The sequence below is a fragment of the Silene latifolia genome, chromosome Y (genome assembly GCF_048544455.1).
Source record: "Silene latifolia isolate original U9 population chromosome Y, ASM4854445v1, whole genome shotgun sequence".
Classification (NCBI taxonomy): domain Eukaryota; kingdom Viridiplantae; phylum Streptophyta; class Magnoliopsida; order Caryophyllales; family Caryophyllaceae; genus Silene; species Silene latifolia.
In genome coordinates, this window is record NC_133538.1 from 143395395 (window position 1) to 143416405 (window position 21011).

The following is a 21011-nucleotide window of genomic DNA, read 5'->3' on the forward strand; positions in this document are numbered from 1 at the left end:
TTTCAATGAGGCTTGTAAGATATAAACCAACTCGAGCCTCATTAGACCATGCATAGAGTTGAATAGAAAGAATTAAGTCGACTTGTAGGTGTTTTACAGTCTAGACGACTCGGCTCCGGGAACCAAATCTTCCTAGGGATTGTAAGACATACACTAACTCGATCCCATCACAACAATAAGTGCTTGCATCTAATTGAGAACATGTTTGTATGATCTACTCCCATGAATCTCCTATGAACCCATGACACCCTAGTGCCTTTAATCATTTGTTTGCAAACCCCTTTAATTACTTTACTTTGTTTTCATTAATTTACATTCATCTTGTTGATTTAAGGAGAAGACTAATATGTTGAGAGCCCAAATCACCGGAGTTACTCAACATATTAGGCTTCACTCCGGAGAAGACTAATATGTTGAGAGCCCAAACTCCGGAGAAGACTAATATGTTGAGAGCCCAAATCACCGGGTTCAAGCAAAGGGATGAGAAATCATTATATGAAGCATGGGAGAAATTTAAGGACACTTTTCGTTCTTGTCCACACCATGGACTTAGTGAGTGGTTCCTTTGTGCAACAATTTTGGAATGGCCTATATGAAGACTCCTGCAATGTTCTTAATATAGGATCCAATGGGATGTTTACCGAAGTTGATGACAATCAAACATGGGCCAAAATCGAAGAGATGGCGGTTCATCATTCCCAATATAGTAGGCCTCGAAAGGCCACTAGAGGAGGAAAGCACGAGGTAGATTCCATCACTCAATTGGGTGCTCAACTAAGTGATCATATTGATCAATTTGAAGTTTGAGAAGGCCATGGCTAAGCTTGATGAAGCTTCCAAATCACCCAAACAACATGTTAATGCTATGGTGGCATCATCCTCAACCCCAAGTGGAGTATGTGAAAGTTGTGGAACCTTGGGACATGATCAAAGCGAATGCAGGGGAACAAATAAACAAGTTAATGTTTTCCAAGCATACAAGAGTGGCACCCTTATTCCAACTACTATAATGAGAACACCAAATTCCATCCAAATCTTTCATACAAGAGCCAAAATGTCCAAAACCCCCAACAAACATACACCCCACCTCCAATGAGAAACCAAGCTCAAAGACCCTTTTTCAACCAAAGCCAAGGTTACCAAAATCAACCTTCCTACAACTAATAATATGACCAAAGCTTTGATGTTCAAAAAGCGGTCCTTCAAATGAAAAAGAACCAACAATAATTTTTCACCCAAATGCAAAAAGATAGCCAAGACAAAGAAATCACCATCAACAAAATTCTTGCCCACACCAAAATGTTAGAGACTCAAATGACTCAATTAGCATCTTCTAGCTCTCAAAGACAAAAGGGGCAACTACCTCCTCAAGGTAATCTCTCAAGACATGAGACGGTTAGTGCCATCCATTTGAGGAGTGTTACAATATATGAAGGACCAAAGAGGCCAATTGAGGAAGATATTGTGGATGTTAGTGACAAGCAAGGAGTTATGGAGAACTCTAAGGAGGTAGATCCTACTTCCAATGAAGTTTCAAAGAAGAATAATGAAGAGAAGGCTAAGGAAAAAGAGCCTATTGTGATTAGACTTCCATTCCCAAGTAGACAAGCTAAGCCTAAGCTTTATGATCAACTTGGAAAGTTCACGGAAATTGTGAAGAACTTAGAAGTCTCAATCCCATTCACGGAATTGATCAATCATGTTCCGGCCTATGCAAATTATATGAAGGACATTCTTACCAAGAAGAAATCCATCCGAAAGTTGGAGACTATTGCCTTTACCAAAGTGAGTAGTGCTATTCTTTAAGGAAGTTCCCCTCCAAAGCTCAAAGATCCGGGAAGCTTTTCTATCCTATGTACCATTGGCGACAATACAATCAACAAAGCATTATGTGACCTTGGAGCAAGTGTAAGTGTCATGCCATACTCGGTATGTAAGACGCTAGGAATGGGAGAGCTCAAATGCACTAACATCACTCTTCAAATGATGGATCGATCAAGAAAGGTAGCTTTAGGGGTATGGGAGGATGTGCCAGTGAGAATTGGCAAATTCATCATCCCGGTAGACTTTGTCATTCTAGACATGGAAGAGGATTCCAACATTCCTATCATTTTAGTAAGACCTTTCTTGCATACCTTCGGAGTGGTAATTGATGTGAAACATAGAGAGCTCACACTTGAAGTGGGGGATGAGATAATCACTTTCAATCTTGACAAAACCATGAGAGCTCCCCGACTACATGAGCCATGTCTCATTATCGATCATTATAGCCGAGAAAGTGATAGGAAGAAGTTGAAATCTCTATGCAAAGATCAAGCCATGAGTAAAGAGACACCACCCATATAGAAGAAGAAAGTGGCTGACCTTCAAGTAGCTCTATCCGGAGAGCAAGGAATTTTCAACAACAATGAGAGCTTGAATATCTCACCCATCACGACAAGTAATGAAGAAGGCCTCATTGGCCAAGACAACAAGAAAGAGGAGTTGCCCTTGTCAACTAATGACATCATTGGGGAACAAGCTAGTGAAGTCTGCGGTCTATGGGATAATGAATTTGAAGGATTAGTCAATTCTTATATTGGAAATGCTATGACCTTAGATCAAGGGCTTGTGGATCCTTGTCATCACTTTGACTTGGATGACTACAACAATGCAGAGAATAATGTGCAAAGGTCCACCCAAGACCTCTATCATGCAAATGAGCAAGCTTTCGACTACTTTAACAAGGTGTTGAGCAACATCAACAACACCTTGGCTTTACCCCCTTGAAATCTCATCCAATAATGAGAGTTTGGTGGAGTCCTCCCTAAACCACCATTTGTAAATATTCTAACCCCTTAACTCGCATTTTATTTCCTTTATTGCATTTTTGTCATTTTTTGGATTAGCATTTTTGTGCTTTGATCAAGTTTTTGACATGAGAGCAAGTGAGGGAGTTATTTTAACATGTTTTGATGTGTAGTATTTGATCGAGTGTGGGGATAGCAAGTGCCTAGGCTAACCGAGCTTTCGTAGTGCACCCACAACAATGAACAAAGGAAAAGAAGAAAGAATGATATAGGAAAATGAAACCCCACGGGCAGACCTGAGCCCGTGGGAGCTGAAGATGATCTGGGCGTCCCAGAGAAAGATTCGAGCGTCCTGGCCTTAGAACGCGGGTCCTGGGAATGTTTGAATTGAAGAAAATATATTGTAACAAAATCTACGCAGATCACCTCCAGGACGCTCTTTCCAGACTTAGAGCCGCTCGTCCTGGCATCAGTTCGCGTGTCCTGGCATGCTTCAAAGTTTATGAAATTTCCCTGTAAGGAAATCTGCACGTCCCTAGGAGAATCTAAGCGTCTCCAGAAGGAATCCGCTCGTGCTAAGTCTGATCCGCGCGTCCTGGCACAGGTTGGCAAATTCAGGATGTCCTGTAAGACGATCCGAGCGTCCTGAGTTGAATCCGCGCATCCCGAGCTGCTATTTAACAAAAACACGGGATGACTCATTCCTTCCCAATTCATTTCTATCTTCCACAAACACAATCACATACCTTTTTTCCCTCAAAACCCTCAATCCCCTCATTCAAAAACACAAATTTCTCAACAAAATTCGCCACCATTCAAACTAAACTTGCTCAAAACAAGATTAAATCACTCCTTTATCAACAAAATACCATCTAAACATTAAATTCCTCACAAATTGAATTAATTTTCTAGGGTTTGGGTACAAATTCGAAAATCCTAAAATTGATTAAGGAATTGATTGAAGTTTGAGGAAACGAGCATTCAAGCACAATATTGGTTTGTTGATACAAATTTGAGAAGGAGAACACAATGACAAGAACAAAAGGCGAAAATAAGGCACCCAAAACCCCAAATTTATCAAAGACACAACAAGCTCTTCTTGCATCTAAGGCTTTGGTAGTGACACAACCAAGGGTGGAAATCCAAGAAATCGCAACTCCTATCGAGGAAGCTACCACACCTACTACGGTTATAGAACAGTTGCCAAGTTTTCCGGAGGTAACTTTCTTAAAGGATGCTCATAGGAATGTATTTTTATCCCTTACTAGAAAGACTATTGTGGCTACCAAGTTTATATGTCAAGACACTTTGGAAAAATTGGGTGTGCTTGAAAGAACTAGAACATTTTTCGAGTCCATGAGGTTGTTAGCCCTCTTTGAAATGGAAGAATTGACCTACCCTTCATTAACCATGGAGTTCATAAGCTCCTTGAAGGTGTCTAAGGTAGAGACTCGACATTATGTTGATTTCCGTCTTGAGAATAAGAGTAGAAGCATGACTTTGGGTGAGTTTGGTGATGTGTTTGGTCTTTCCCAATATCATCATTGTGAGAAGAAGCCTTTAAAATATGATGCTTCACCCCTTTGGAAAGCTATTACCGGCCGAAAGTTTGATTCTTTCCGGGAGTGTCATGCTCTATATGTTCATCATCCGTGCATAAGATTATGGCATAAGTTTTTGGGCAATACCTTGATTGCTAGAAAAAGGCACCAATCACTTCACCGAACTTGATTTTGTCTACCTTGAGTCCTACATGAATATCAATGGAAAGATCACCAAAAATTACAACATTCTTCAACTATTGCTTGATCGATGGCTTGAGATTGATAATGGGAAAGATGGAACGGCCTTCATTGTAAACGACGGCTTAGTAACAAGGCTAGCTAGGCACTTTAACCCAAATTTCAACAAAGATAACACCTACAAACCGGTTAAAGGGATCAACCTCTTTGATATGAGCACTTTGATCAACAAATTCCATTGGGTCAAGAATGACAATCTTGACAACAAATATGAGTGGCTCATCAAAGAAGCTAAGTCCTTTGTCTTGCCTAGCAAGATTTGCCGTCTCTCCGTCCGTAGGCTAAACTACCTATTACCTGTCTCCAAGGAAGCCAAAGTGATAATTAAGCAACATAGAGAACCAAATGCCAAGCCCTCCTTCTCCACCATTGTGACTCCACCCTATCCCTTTGCCTATTAAGAATTCAAATCGAGTGGCTCCAATATCATGGTAGGCAACAACTATTTGACCCAACCAATGCAACAAATGCATAAAGAAGCTCATGAAGATCGGGTGAATGCTTATCATGCTCAATACCCGCCCATCCTACATCTAGCTAGGCAAAGACTTTTTGATCCTACATGTCCTTTGTCTAGTTGGGCGGATAGGAAGGTGTTCTTCCCAAGTGCTTCTCAAGATGCCGAAATGGATTGTCGGGTGGGTAATGGGAAAGAGGTTGTTATTTATAAAGACGGGAAAGGTAATGATTCATGCCAAGAAGTAGAAGAGAAAGGTTCATGTTCCAATGATGATGATGGAAATGGTGAAGCCTCCGGGTCAATGGAGGTAGATGATAATGAAGAAACTGATGATGAAAGCAATGATGGTGATAAGGATGTCGCAATGAGTGACAATTGAGGGTTGACAAGCTATTTGGAGGATGCCACATATGCGGGGTTGATTACTTGACTTAAACCTATTACATTGTGAGTTTCCTACACCTCCTCTAGCTTTGTTTATATCTCTTGTTTTAAAATTTTTAGTCTTGATCATTTGTTTGAGTCCTAGAAACACTCAAAGGACTCCCACCTCGGTTCCATTGAGGTGTCTCATTTATTGTTCCCACTCTTGAAAATCGAAAATGACAATTAGTTTCATACATTGCATACTTGTGCATGAACTTCCCTACTTCTACACTAGAAATAGTGTCTTGATCGATTTGGGGAAGTTCAAACACAAGGAATGGGAGTTAATCTAAATTAGCTCTCCGAACAATAAAATCATGCATCATATAGAATAGATTAGAATTCATCACTTTTGTATATATGTCATATAGTTTGCATATTAGTGTAAAAATCATGCATATTCATTTAGCTTTCATTGCATAATTTCCTATCGTTTTGGCCATTGAGGACAATGCCCATACTAGTGTGGGGATGTAAAATTCTAACTTAACTTTTAAAATCAAAAATGATAAAAACTTGAAAAATTTTGAAAAAAATCAAAAACATGTTCTTTCATTTTATATAAACAAAAACCATAAAAATTTTAAAAATTTTAAAATCCAAAAACATGTCCTTTACTTTGTAGTATAGAATTGTATATTGTGTATATACTTGTGTTTGTTTGTCCTCCTATTACATTGGATCGACTACGCCACATCCGAGTCATGAGGAATATGAAGACCGCATGGTATGATCTTTCCAATCTCCTTTTCCCTCTCTATGTTAATGACTATGTGGCTTTATTTTGATTGATGCGGTACAAACCAATGTGATTTTAGGAATTGCATGTAGTTTATATGGCATACTAGTTGATAGAATCATATGCATTAGGTTTTATAAATGTTAGTTGCATCATGGCATGTAGTTGCATTTTAGGGAAATTTTGAGAAAACATCGATTTGGGAAATTTGACAAGTGTACATAAGGCCCTTGTAGATACTTTTTCTTCTTGGGACTTTGCTCATTAGAATACCACTAAAACACCCTAGGATATGTCATACTAGTATCCTTTGACCCATGGATTAAGGCCTAGTCAAGAGTACCTTGTGATGTGATGACTACTTGGCTACCGTTTATTCCAAGGTGACCCTTGAAACCATGCAACCATCTTCCACTTCTATCATCATTTTGTCAACAAAAAGGGAATGGGCACAAAATATACCAACTTGAGTTCAAGTACCAAATTGAAAATCAAAAAGTTTGCAAATTGCATCAAAGAAAAGAGGAATACTAAAACAAGAACTCCTATGCTTCAAATATAAGAACCCTCGTTACAAATTAGGGTGACTTTGAAAATGTTCAAAAAATGCAAGAGTTGAAAATTGTCAAACATCAAATTGCCAAACATCAAAGAAATGGCAAAAGAATTTGTTCTCAAAAATGTCAAATGCCACAGAAAATTGGGGGGAATAACAAAATCAAATGCAAACTCCCATCATGAAACTCAAAATCTATTGATCCTTTTTTCCATTGAACCCACTTTTGTGCATGGTAGAGAGGGGACGGCCCTTCTTCTTGTCTAGGAAAGAGAGGGAATTCCGCGATCCTACAGTGTTTCTAATATCATACGGAGTCTACTCTTGACAAAAGCATTTAGCGATTGAGGGCAAAGGTATCCTAGCTTGACACAACTTCGAGGTGATTTATTGGTATCCTTCTAGGCTTAGTAATTTGAAGAAACCATATCTATAATGGAGTGTGTACCCTTATATTGCTTCCCTTCTAGATAATTTCCGCCACTTAGATGAGGAAAGTGGCTATTCTTTTGTAGATGCATCCATTACCTTCTTTTGTGTGCCTAATTATTGGATGTATCGCCATTTTGGCAAGCCCCACCTTGTCTTGCAAGAAGACATCCTAACTCACGGTTGTCTTGTTGTGAGTTGAAGGGGCGGAGTGAGAACCGCTAATTGTCTCATATCGGCTATATTAGTAGGCTAGTTTTAAATAAAGGTCCTAGTTTTAGTCACCTCTTTACTCGGGACGATCAAAGGTTCGGTTTAGGGATGTTTGATGTGACATATTTGAGCACATTTAGTCTCCGAATTAACCTCGTTCCCATGCTTTCTAGCACATATTTGGGTTATTTATTATCTTTAATTTCCCATTTTGCATATTCTTTGAGGTTTTGTATCCTTGGTAGGAAAGGATCGCTAACCTTGCATATATGAGGCGAAATGGAGCTAAATGGATCGCATCTAATGACCAAGCATCAAAGAGAAGACCGACACTAGAGGCCTAAGTAGATAAATAAAGTGAAATGGGCAATGATGAAAAGATCCTTGCATCCCCAACACGATCCTTGCGGATTGTTAAGGAGCTAAACAAGGGAACAACTCTGTTCAAGGATCTGAGCGGCCCGAGCATGATCTGAGCGTACCAAAGTGCCAGGATCCGAGCAGCTTGATCCCCAGACAAGCGGATTGAAGAGCTATGATCTGAGCGTCTCCTCCTTGATCCAAGCGGATCTTCTTACAGAACAGCTTGTGCCTCAGCACAGGACGAGCGGATCATAGTGGGACTAGCAGAGACGATCCGCGCATGTCCCTCGGGAGTCGCATTTCCTCAAGTTTTCTTAGGGTCTTAATAGTCATTTAAGCCCTTAGTACCCCTAATTCTTGTACTTAATTTTAGTACAAATACATCTTTATACTCCCTAGATTATCATCAAGTTATAATCAACTCTTAATAGTAGCTTCATCTATTATTAATCCTCTCTTAAATTAGTCTTAATTTAGTTGTAATACATTTCTCAACATTAATCACATCTTAATCTTTCATTAATATCTCAATTTTTCTTCCTTTTATTTGGGTAATTAGAAGATTATTTGGGTTTATTTGGAGGATTGACAACCTTCCATGAATCATCAAGTACTTCTATTATTCTTTGCTTTATTATTTGGATCATCTCCATAGGTATAATTCCTTTTTACCCTTATTTAATTATTGTTAATCACTTTACTTTATTCATCATGTTTTGCTTTGTTAGTATGATTGACAACCTTATTAGCATGCTAAACTTGATCATGAGTGACTAGTTTCTCTAGCTAGGGTTAATGGGGAATTAGGGGAAACAAACATGGGGATTGATCTATGCTTAATCTAATATGTTTTCATAATTAATTTGCTTGTTTGTTGTGGTTTCAACCTATGCACATGTTATGTTTGATGAAATGCGAGCCAATGAATCCTTGCATTTTTTTACCATCCATTTTCTTTTCAATGAGGCTTGTAAGATATAAACCAACTCGAGTCTCATTAGACTATGCATAAAGTTGAATAGGAACAATTAAGTCGACTTGTAGGTGTTGTACAGTCTAGACGACTCGGCTTCGGGACCCAAATCTTCCTAGAGATTGTAAGACATACACTAACTCGATCCCATCACAACAATAAGTGCTTGCATCTAATTGAGAACATGTTTGTATGATCTACTCCCATGAATCCCCTATGTGTAATACCCAGGATATTCAAGGACTCTGTTGACCAACCCTGCTGACCAAGACAGACGGTAGGGATGAATGGGTGAGGAATTAGACTTATTACATGAACCTTATAGGGTGGTTTAATCGACCTAGAAGAGGCTACTCGGCCGAGTATCACCTATACTCGACCGAGTAGAGCCTACTCGGCCGAGTAGAGCCTACTCGGCCGAGTACTCTAGTACTCGACCGAGTATGGCTGCTGTCGACGCATCATATAAAATGCAAGTTCGCGAGATTCATTTCATTTTTTCCATTTCCTCGACAGTTCCGCTTTCTCTAACCCTAGCCTACCTCCCTCTTTTATCACCCCATTTCTACACACTCTCATGATTATAGCCTAAACCTTCACCATGGGAAGGATGGGATTCGCTTAGGAAGGATGGCGTGCGTGGTTGTCGTCTATGTCACCGTCGATGCGTGTTGTTAGGTAAGTCTCTGCCTTGTGTTCTTTTGGGTAGTTCATTGAGGATAGTTGTGTAATAGGATATGGTTATCGTTTTAGGATGCGTACAGGAGTCCTGCTTGGCTGTATATAGATGTCTCTCATGGTTGTGATGAGGTAGGTTTTCCTACTCAGTACCGTTAATTGATTGTGATTGTTATTATTGCACATCTTTTGTTATCTGCTGATCATCGGTGTTCGGGCGTTGTGTGACTTGCGGGAGTGGCTTCACACCCTAGTTCGCCCTCCGTGGAACCCGCCACGGGAGCGGATGTGCACATTAAGGGACAAGGATTGTTAGTCGCTCGTTGATGAGCTGGACTAGGAGGGATGGGCTGCGGTCACCCACTGGCGGTGAGGATTACCTGTTGCGATGGGTAATATGGCAGGGCTACACACTTCGGTGTGTAGTCGGTTACTGTGCGAGATCGGGAGACTGGGTTAGAGGATGATCAGGTGGTTACATTGCTTACCGTTTTACATTTGATTAGTCGGCACTGACCCCGTGTTGTTTTGTGGTATCTGCGGTGATCCGTTCGGGGATGGTGAGCAGTTGGCTTAGCAGATACTGTTGACTGTGGCTGCTAGGATTGGAGGGATCAAGTCATCACGCTACCAGTCTAGAAGAGTTGTGTCATGAGTTGTTGTAGTCTTTATTTTTAGTATAAGTAGTTTGTATTGAGTCGTATTGTATAAGGTACAGTAATATTTTATAATTTTTCTTTTATGGTCTGATTTGATCTACTTCCTCGGGAAACCGATATGGTGACACCGTCATACACTGGAATGATCCTTGGTAAGGCATTCTGGTGTGCGGGGGTGTTACAAAGTGGTATTAGAGCCGACGATTTTGGAACCTGAACCAATGAATCTAATGAATGTAGAGTGTCAACTAAAATGAACCTGGTGTACGTGCGTTGGGAGCCCCAGCCGATGCTAGATTTTGGGTGAGTAGGCGCCCTCATTTCAAAATCATGGCCCCATCGAACTTAAGCCGGACACGGGAAAAAGGGTAGCTATTAAGAGTTGTTGATTGCTTAGTGATGGTTGTTGTGTGCATCTATGTTTATGATAATATGTGGCAAGGTGGGTGTGGAAAAGTTTAGAGTGGGTGATGGAATTGTTGCGATGTGCGATCAGAGATAAGTCGATCAATTTGTTTGACGATGATTGCGTTGTGTGTTGATTGCTGCCTTGTAAATGTGGTTAAGGTGTATATCTTGTGACTAGCGGAATCTGTGATGATGTGGTATAGGAGCTAAACCTTACAGGTACTGTAATTAATTGCTAAGTATGCTAGAAGGGGTAATGTAATCGTTTCATAGCAAAGTAAGGGATGAAGGTAGAAATGATGATCGAATTGATAATAAATGTTCAAAATTCGTGTTGATGTGTATTTATGTGGTAGGATAAGCTCTAACAGTGAGGAGCCGATTGCACGGAACTCCGAACTATGCTATTTGTTTTGCAGGAACAAAGAAAAGTTCAATTCCGCCTTCCTTCTTGAACACTCGACCGAGTAGGAATTTGTACTCGAATGAGTAGACGATACTCGGCCGAGTATGAAGGTGCTCAACCGAGTGTCTATTTTTGGTGACAATTAAAATCCCTACTGTTCTTGAAAACTCGACCGAGCAAAGGGAATACTCGACCGAGTATTCGACACTCGGCCGAGTACGCCTAATACTCGACCGAGTATTGCTGTAGCGGGACTTACACGGGTTATACAAAAACCCTATTTTCGTCCCATTCTTTCTTATTTCCGCCTCCCATCTTCACATCTCCATCTCTCTAAAATTCCATATTCCTCCTTCCTCAAGCTTTTGGGTGAACTCTTGGTGTTCAACTTGTTCTTACTTGCCCCAAATCAGTTTAAGGTAAAGTTTTAACCCAATTTCTTCCTTTATTTTCAAGGTTATGGTGTGATTTTATTAAATTCACGAAATTCCTTTATAGGTAACTGAAATTGAGTCTTATTCATGCTATACTTTTGATTGAATTGTATACAAACCCCGATTATACCGTTATTTGAGCAATTTCTTAATTTAAGTTGGATTTTTGCGTTCGAGGGTTTGATAAAATCGTCATACCTTGCTCTTTGCTTGATTATCATACTATCTTAAGCCTCTTGATGTTGGAAAAAAAGGTGTTTTTGAGTAAAGAAGTGGTGTTTTGGTAAAATACTTAGTGAATTGCTAAGAAATTGTCTTAAAAGTTTGTCTCAAAATTTTCATACAAGTATAAACAGTCCGTCTTTTGAAAGGTTTTGGTGTGCTTGGCATCTTTGTTAAAGACTTGTCTTTTGCAGCATGGTGAAAACCCGAGGCCTACCCAACAAGAGGACCCGTCCTAATGTCCAACTTGAGACGGGTCAGTCGAGCAGTGAGCCTATAGTTCCACCGGTGGAGGAATATCCATCGGTAGTCTTCTCTGATTTCAAACAGCACAAGGCCTTTGTAGCCTTTATGAACCGTCCTTTCTGACCTACCCGGTGTGTGAACCCCGAGATTTTAGAGACCTTGGGGATTAGGGGAGATATAATTCATATGTTTGAGATTTTGGGAATGGAGGAGTTATATCATTTGAGGAAGAAGTCCTACCCCCATCTGACCTTAGAATTCCTGAGCTCGTATGAGTACGATAAGAAGGAGAAGACCGTCTCCTTCCGCCTCTTGAATGAGGATCGTGAGTTGACTTTGGATAAGTTTGCGGGCCATCTGGGTTTGGAGGAGGAGGGGACGGGATACCTGAGTGATGTTGCTAAGAACAGTGGTGCTCCTCTTTACCTTCCTTTCTTGACTGGCCAACCCGCCCCTAGTGCCCGTGCTATGATGATTAATGATGTGCAGCATGTTTCCCTTCGTATGTTTCTGAGGATGATGACTTGTTTGTTGTATGCGAGAGATGATGTGAGTAAGCTTCATTCTCATGAAGTTATGTTACTTATGTCTTACCTTAACCTGCACCGTAGGAAGCCAGTTTAATATAGTGCTCCAGGGATAGTGTGCTCTAGTCTGGAGCGTATGGCACAGTCTGAGACCCGACACATTGCTTGCGGGGCTATAGTGACCCGCCTAGCTCAGCGACTGGCTGATTTCGAGGCCCCACCTCCCGAGGGGGATGAGTATGTGGATATTGTTCCTACAATGGACGCCCAGTATTTGTGTCAGAATAGGTGGTTGAGGAAGTTGGATGACGGGTCCTATGCCTGGAGGGTGAGGGGATCTATGTGGATGGTGCTTCTTGACCCTGCCCATCTCCCTGTTGTTGACCATTTGGCTGAGTGGGAACCCTGTGTTATACCTAGGCGTGAGCCCCAGACCTACCTGATTGACCCAAGAATTCTCTTGGACCTACCTGAGCCTGTCACCGTGCCTGAGGGACAGCAGCAGGCGCCTTCCCCACCTCGAGAGCGCCGTAGGGTTAAACATTCTAGGGCAGACCCGGTGGTACCTGAGCCCTCTTACTCCATCCCTGACTTCTACCCTTATCAGTACTCGCCCTAACCCACAGTGCATGACCCGAGGATGCAGCCGAGTGACCTGGCTGAGCGGATCTCCACTACATTGGTGCTCCACAACATGCATGAGATGGCCCATAACCAGGGCATAGGGACACAGCTAGCACAACATGTCTGGTGGAGAGGACCGGAAGTGGACACGGGAGTATTCCACAGCTACGGAGTTGATCCGAGTTGCTGGAGGCCACCGGAAGAGACAGAGTTTGGCTGCCTCGCGGGACCGTGAGGAACCAACTACGGCAGCCAGCTAGGAGGGGATTACTCAGCAGCAGCAGGCTTTCCAGGAGAGGGAAGTTCAGGTGCAGGTACTTCTGGTGCAGGTGGTGACGATGACATGGAGGAGGGTCCTGGTTATTGATCTTGTGTTGTTATATTGCTTGGATTGGTTTTTTTGGTGTAGGATTTATTTCTTTTACGTTGGATGTTTGTTTCGGGATTTCGTATTTATCGTTGGATGACTGTACTCGGCTATAAGGCCGTTATTTACTTTAGCTTATCATGTGAAGACGTGTTGGCTTTCGTTGTGTTTGGTACTATTGTAGGGAGTTTATTTGCAGGATGAGTCGTGAAAGCATCGTCTGAACTACGTCAAAATGCTCTCTGCCGTTCGTAGCTCGACTGAGTATAGAAACTACTCGTCCGAGTAGAGCTTACTCGGCCGAGTATCCAAACATACTCGACCGAGTAGAGCTTACTCGACCGAGTAGACACTCAAACTCGGCCGAGTGTTACTGTTACATAGATGATTAGGTGTTTGATAACTATGTCTTGTGAGTTTATGTGAACATCAGTCTGACTGGGGGTGCTTCATAGTGTCATTTAGTGTAATTGTTTGCCCAAAAGATGGGATATGATCACGTCACAAGTATGTGATTGTTTAGATTACATATTAAATTGTGAATGTTTAGTTATATGGCAGTGGGTAGCATAAAGAAATTTAACTTGTTCAAGGTGTCGCATGAGTCTATATACGATAGTGTATATTAACGGAAAGTGTGGGTTGTCACGAGTCTTATATGTATAAATGTTCGGTTATTTAATGCAATATTTTGTGGTGCTAATATATGGCTACAATTATAACAAGTCCAACTGGATTAGAGAAACTGGTGTTCGGTATGTGGCTAAAATAATAAGCTAATGAATAAAGCTGCTAAAATTTGATAACATCAACTTAGATGTACATAGAATACTTTTTTTTTTTGTCAACACTTTTGTTACTAGGGGTCACATTTGGGTAATGTCATAGTTTAAGTTGTGTATCATACTTTAAAGTTAATTACAGTTGTGAGTAATGTTACAGTAGGATGGGTACGTTTATTGTGGGTACCGAAAGTATTTCGTGGTGAACTTCGGGGACGAAGTTCCTTTAAAGGGGGGAAGAGTAATGTCGCGGAAACAAATGGTTAGAATGCCTATAATGTTTGGAATCACATGTATGTTATGTATGTTAGTATTTGGAATCACATGTATGTCGTGTATGTTAGTTTGGAATGACATTCATGATACAGGTCACATTGAAGTTACATTTTTGTTTCCTTGAAGTTGTATCCATGTTGTACTTAGGTGATATGAATGTTATACTTTTACTTTGTATGGGTGTCTCAAATTATGTTATACTTTCTATGTTATACTTTGTATGGGTGTGCAGAATGCTGTGGTTGGGAATTGTTTTGTAGATGTGTATTGTTGCTAGTCGTGGTGATTGTTTTAACAAGAGAGTGCATATGAATTCATTACACTTATTTGGAAGAATAGTGGTGATGGATGATTGTTGTTTGAATAAGGTGGTGTGGCGGTAGTGTCAGGACGGTCTGAGTTCGTACGCCTTTATGTAGGTGGTTAGTGTCACAGTGCGTAACCCTGTAGGGAGTAGCGTTTGGGCTGAACTTCGGGTACGAAGTTCTTTTAAGGGGGGAAGACTGTAATACCCAGGATATTCAAGGACTCTGTTGACCGACCCTACTGACCAAGACAGACGGTAGGGATGAATGGGTGAGGAATAAGACTTATTACATGAACCTTATAGGGTGGTTTACTCGACCTAGCAGAGGCTACTCGGCCGAGTATCACCTATACTCGGCCGAATAAAGCCTACTCGGCCGAGTTCTCCAGTACTCGACCGAGTATGGCTGCTGTCGACGCATCATATAAAATGCAGGTTCGCGAGATTCATTTCATTTTTTCCATTTGTAACACCCCCGCACACCAGAACGCCTTACCAAGGTCCATTCCAGTGTATGACGGTGTCACCATCTCGGTTTCCCGAGGATGTAGATCAAATCAGACAATAAAAGAACAATTATAAAACATTAATGTACCTTATTCAATACGACTCAATACAAACTATTATACCAAAGATAAAACTACAACACTCATGACACAACACTTCTAAACTGGTAGCGTGATGACTCGATCCCTCCAATCCTAACAGCCACAATCAACAGTACCTCCTAAGCCAACTGCTCACCATCCCCGAATGGATCACCGCAGATATCACAAAACAACACGGGGTCAGTACCGACTAATCAAATGTAAAACAGGTAAACAACGTACCAGCTGATCAACCTCTAACCCAGTCTACCAATCTCACACAGTAACCGACTACTTATCGAAGTGTGTAGCCCTGCAGATTACCCATCGCAACAGGTAATCCTCGCCGCCAGTGGGTGACCGTAGCCCATCCCACCTAGTCCAGCTCATCAACGAGCGACTAACAATCTCTGTCCCTTAATGTGCACATCCCCTCCCGTGGCGGGTTCCACGGAGGGCGAACTAGGGTGTGAAGCCACTCCCGCAAGTGACTCCATCACAATCACAACACACATAGCACCCCAGCTGTCACTACACCTCTACACCAACATCGTCACCACAACGCTTAAACACCGATGATCAGCAGATAATAAAAGATATGAAACAATAACGGTCGCAATAAATTAAGGGGTACTGAGTAGGAAAACCTACCTCAACACAACCATGAGAGACATCTATAACAGCCAAGCAGGACTCCAGTACGCATCCTACAACGATAACCATTCCTATTACACAACTATCCTCTACAACTACCCAAAAGAAGCACAAGGCAGAAACTTACCTATCACACGCCTCGACGGCGACACAGACGACAACCACACACGCCATCCTTTCTAAGTGAATCCCGTCCTTCCCTTGGTGAAGGTTTAGCCTATACTCATGAGAGTGTGTAGAAATGGGTGATAGGAGAGGGAGGCAGGCTAGGGTTAGAGAAAGAGGAACTGTCGAGAAAATGGGAAATGAAATAAATCTCGCGAACATGCGTTTTATATTAACGCGTCAACAGCAGCCATACTCGGTCGAGTACCGGAGTACTCGGCCGAGTAGGCTCTACTCGGTTGAGTATTGAAGATACTCGGCCGAGTAGCCTCTGCTAGGTCGAGTAAGTCATCCTATAAAATATGTGTTATAAGTCTTTTCCTTCCCCAATTCCTCCCCAAGGTCGGTCTTGGTCAACAGAGTCAGTCAACGAGGTCCTTAAATATCCTGGGTATTACAATCTTCCCCCCTTAAAAAGAACTCCGTCCCCGAAGTTCCGTCTCCACGACATCAACAACAAGGCCACGAAAACATAATCCACACACATAAAGACATACGAACTCCGGCCGTACTCGATACTACCACCAGATCACATCATTCAACCAACAATCATACCACCACAGTTACCACGTACAAAATATACGGAAAGGATACTCCATCATAGACTCACAGCAAGGTACGTTCAAATCCCATGCCACATGTTTTTCGTATACTAATCCGGTGAAAGCAACACAACGACTACCAAAAGTACACATCCTACACACCCATACAGGATTGCACGTTCAAGCTACTTACAATATAACATAGATACACTTTAAAGAAACGTAATGAACTTCAATAACGTGTAACATAATGTGATTCCAAATACCAACATAGAAGTGGTTCAAGTATTATAGGCATAATTTCATCATTTGTCCTCGCGACATTACTCTTCCCCTCTTAAAGGAACTTCGTCCCCGAAGTTCACCGCTAGCTACTTCCCGTACCCAAAGCCAACGCACACATCATGACTGTGACATTACCAATAAACTCTTGTTGCACAACTTACTTTATGACATTACACGCTTGTGACTCATAGAGACAGAATGTTCCAGCAATTAAGTAGTGTATATAAATCCAAATATGGGGTTAGAAAATGATAGCAGCTTAATTCATAAGCTTTTAGGTTAGACATGTACCGACCACTAGTTTCACTCATCCAGTTGGAGCGATTATAACTGTAACCAAACATATACACGTATAAGACTGGTGACAGCTACAACATCGTCTGGGTATTGTGTTACATTCCTATATTGTTTAAAGGCTCATGTATCACCTTGAACAATTTAAGTTCCTGGATATTAACCAATGTTATATAACTAAACATTCACAAATTAATAAGTTATCCAAGCAATCGCATACCTGTGACATGATCATAGTCCATCTTTTGGACAATTGATTACACAAAATGACAATATAAGGCACCTACAGACTCCTTCATACAAGTATTCACAAAACTCTTGCGAATCGTAACTATCACACGTCATGGTCTCTGTATCAGCAATAATCGGCCGAGTATGAATGGCTACTCGGTCGAGTATATTTGTATACTCGTCCGAGTAAGATCTACTCGGTCGAGTAGTGGCTATACTCGGTCGAGTTATGACAGGCAGAGGGCTTTTGACGCCATCACGTAGAGCATTCACAAATTATCCTGCAACCAAACTCTCCACAACGATACCAAACATAACTAATTCCTAACATAACAAAATCCAACACGTCTCCACACGATAAGTTAAGTAAATAACGGCCTTATGGCCGAGTACAGTCATCCAACAGTAAATAATAAATCCCAAAAGTAAACATCCAACGCAAAAGTAATGAATCCAACACAAAAGAAATAAATCCAACACCAAAGAAGTCAATCCAAGCAATATAACAACACAAGATCAATAACCAGGACCCTTCTCCATGTCATCGTCACCACGTCCACCAGAAGTACCTGCACCTGAACTCCCCGCTCCTGGAAAGCCTGCTGCTGCTGAGTAATCCCCTCCGAGCTGGCTGCCGTAGTTGGCTCCCCACGGTCCCGCGAGGCAGCCAAACTCTGTCTCCTCCGGTGGCCTCCAGTAACTCGGATCAACTCCATAGGTGTGGAATACTCCCGTGTCCACTCCCGGTCCTCTCCACCAGACAGGCTGTGCTAGCTGTGTCCTTATGCCCTGATTATGGGACATCTCATGCATGTTGCGGAGCACCAAATTAGTGGAGATCCGCTCAGCCAGGTCACTCGGCTGCATCCTGGGGTCATACACTGTGAGGTAGGGCGAGTACTGGTAAGGGTAGAAGTCAGGGGCGGCGTAAGAGGGCTCAGGTACAACTAGATCTGCCCTAGACTGCCTCACCCTATGGCGCTCTCGAGGTGGGGGGGTGCCTGCTGCTGTCCCTCAGGCACGGTGACAGGCTCAGGTAGGTCCAAGAGAATCCTTGGGTCAATCAGGTAGGTCTGGGGCTCAAGCCTAAGAATGGCATAAGGCTCCCACTCAGCCAAATGGTCAACAACAGGGAGATGGGCTGGGTCTGGAAGCACCATCCACATAGATCCCCTTACCCTCCAGGCATAAGACCCGTCATCCATTTTCCTCAACCATCTGTTCTGACGCCAGTATAGAGCGTCCATGGTAGGCACAATATCTACATACTCATTACCCTCAGGAGGTGGGGCCTCAAAATCTGTTAGGCGCTAAGCTAGGCGGGTGCCTATGGCCCCGCAAGCAATGTGTCGGGTATCGGACTGTGCCATGCACTCAAGACTAGAGCACACTACCCCTGGAGCACTGTAATAGAACGGTTTCTGACGGTGTAGGTTAAGGTAAGACATAAGCAACATGACCTCGTGAAATTAAGCTTACTCACGTCGTCCCTCGCATACAACAGGCAGGTCATCATCCTCAAGAACATACGGAGAACAACATGCTGAACATCGTTAATTAGCATGGAACTGGCTCTAGGAGTAGGTCGGCCAGTCAAGTATGGAAGGTAAAGAGGGGCACCGCTGTTCTTGGCCACATCACTAAGGTACCCTTCCCCCTCGGCCTCTAGACCCAAATGGTCAGAAAACTCGTCTAGGATAAGCTCATGATCCTCATTCATGAGGCAAAAAGAGACGGTCTTTCCCTTCTTGTCATAAACATAGGAGCTCAAAAATTCCAAGGTCAAGTGGGGGTAAGATTTCTTCCTCAGGTGATATAACCCCTCCATACCCAGAATCCAAAAGATATGAAATATGTCCTCTTTGATCCCTAAGGTCTCAAGAATACCAGGATTAATACAGCGGGTGGGACGGAAAGGACGACGCATAAGGGCCACAAAAGCCTTACGTTGATTGAAATCAGAGAAAATTACCGATGGATGTGCCTCCACCGGTGGAACTACAGGTTCACTGCTTGACTGACCCGTCTCAAACTGGACATTAGCACGAGTTCTTTTGTTGGGTAGGCCTCTGGTTTTCACCATGCTGCAAAAGAACAAGCTTTAACAGGGGATTGACACACCAACTATTATCGCAAAAGACGGACTATTTTCAATTGTATACAGATTTTGAAACGATCTTTTAAGACAAATTTTATCAGGAAGTCACCAAATACCTTACAAATTATATGGTTACAAGCTTTAAGTTGTCTCAAACCAAAGGATAAACAACAAACAAAGAGTGTTTCGTTTTTAGCAACCCTTGAATACAGAAATCAAATTTTAAACCATGAAATTGCTTAAACAAGGGCATACACGAGGTTTACATACGATTAAATCCAAGAAATAATAAGATGAAGACTCAATTTCAGTTGCTCAAAATGAAAATTCGAAGTATAGCTGAAATTATACCATAACTTTGAAAACAAAGTGAGAAATCGAATTAAAACCTTACCTTGGATTGGTTTATAGCAAGGGAGAATAAATTAATCACCAAAGATTGACCCAAAAAGCTTCATAAAGGAAGGGTATGGAGTTTTATAGAGAGAGGGATGTGAAGATGGGAGGCGGAAATAAGAAAGAATGGGACGAGAATAGGGTTTTTGTATAACCCACTTAAGTCCCGATAAAGCAATACTCGGCCGAACGTCGACTACTCGGTCGAGTACCCTTCTTTCTCGGTCGAGTTTTCAAGGACAGTAGCGATTTTAATTTTCACCAAACGGACACTCGGTCGAGCAGCTTAATACTCGGACGAGTATGGTGTACTCGGCCGAGTACAGTTATCTACTCGGTCGAGTTTCCAAAAGTGAAGACGAAATCATACTTTTCATTGTTCCTACAAAATAAATAACATCGTTCGGAGTTCCGTATAACCGGCTCGTCACTATCAGAGCTTACTTCTACCACATTAACACGCAACAACACGAATTTTTTTTTGTACACACATCATCAATTTGTTGTTACTTCTACCTACATACCTTACTTTCACTATAGAACAATTCACATGTCACCTTGATGCGTGTCATTTATATGATGTTTTACACCTCATTTTACACGCATTTCAGAGCTCATTTATGTAGTTTATGCTATTATTCTCCCCATTTCCGTCTACTTTCGTGTTTTTGTACATTATTGCAGAAATGTGAAGAATCCAGCGGAAATCAAGCTAAATCCGTCCTCGAGTACTTTGCATTACATTTGACGTGAAGTATCTACTCAAGAAACAAACTTGGTGTGCATATCGAGGCCCGAAAGACTAATTCACGAAGTTTTTGAAGCCAAGTACCAGCTACTCCAGTCGATCGACTGACCTCCATGGTCGATCGACCAGAGCACGAAGATCAGAGGCCACTGTTCAGCACAGACCAGTCGATCGACTGCCTTGCATGGTCGATCGACCATAATACGAGCTGATGCGCAAATTAAAGAAATAGAACAAGAATTCCAAAGCCCATTGTATATTAGGTTTAGGAATAAGTGTTACGTTATATTCCTATATAACGTAACCTAACATTAGGAAGCAATCA

General features: G+C 41.9%; 1 non-coding gene across 1 annotated transcript; it reads right to left on the reverse strand.

Moving 5' to 3' along the window:
- Positions 1-443: 443 nt before the first annotated feature.
- Positions 444-550, reverse strand: LOC141636443 (small nucleolar RNA R71). The gene has a single exon (XR_012541053.1). It is a non-coding gene; the product is annotated as a small nucleolar RNA R71 (small nucleolar RNA).
- Between the last annotated feature and the right edge of the window lie 20461 nt (positions 551-21011).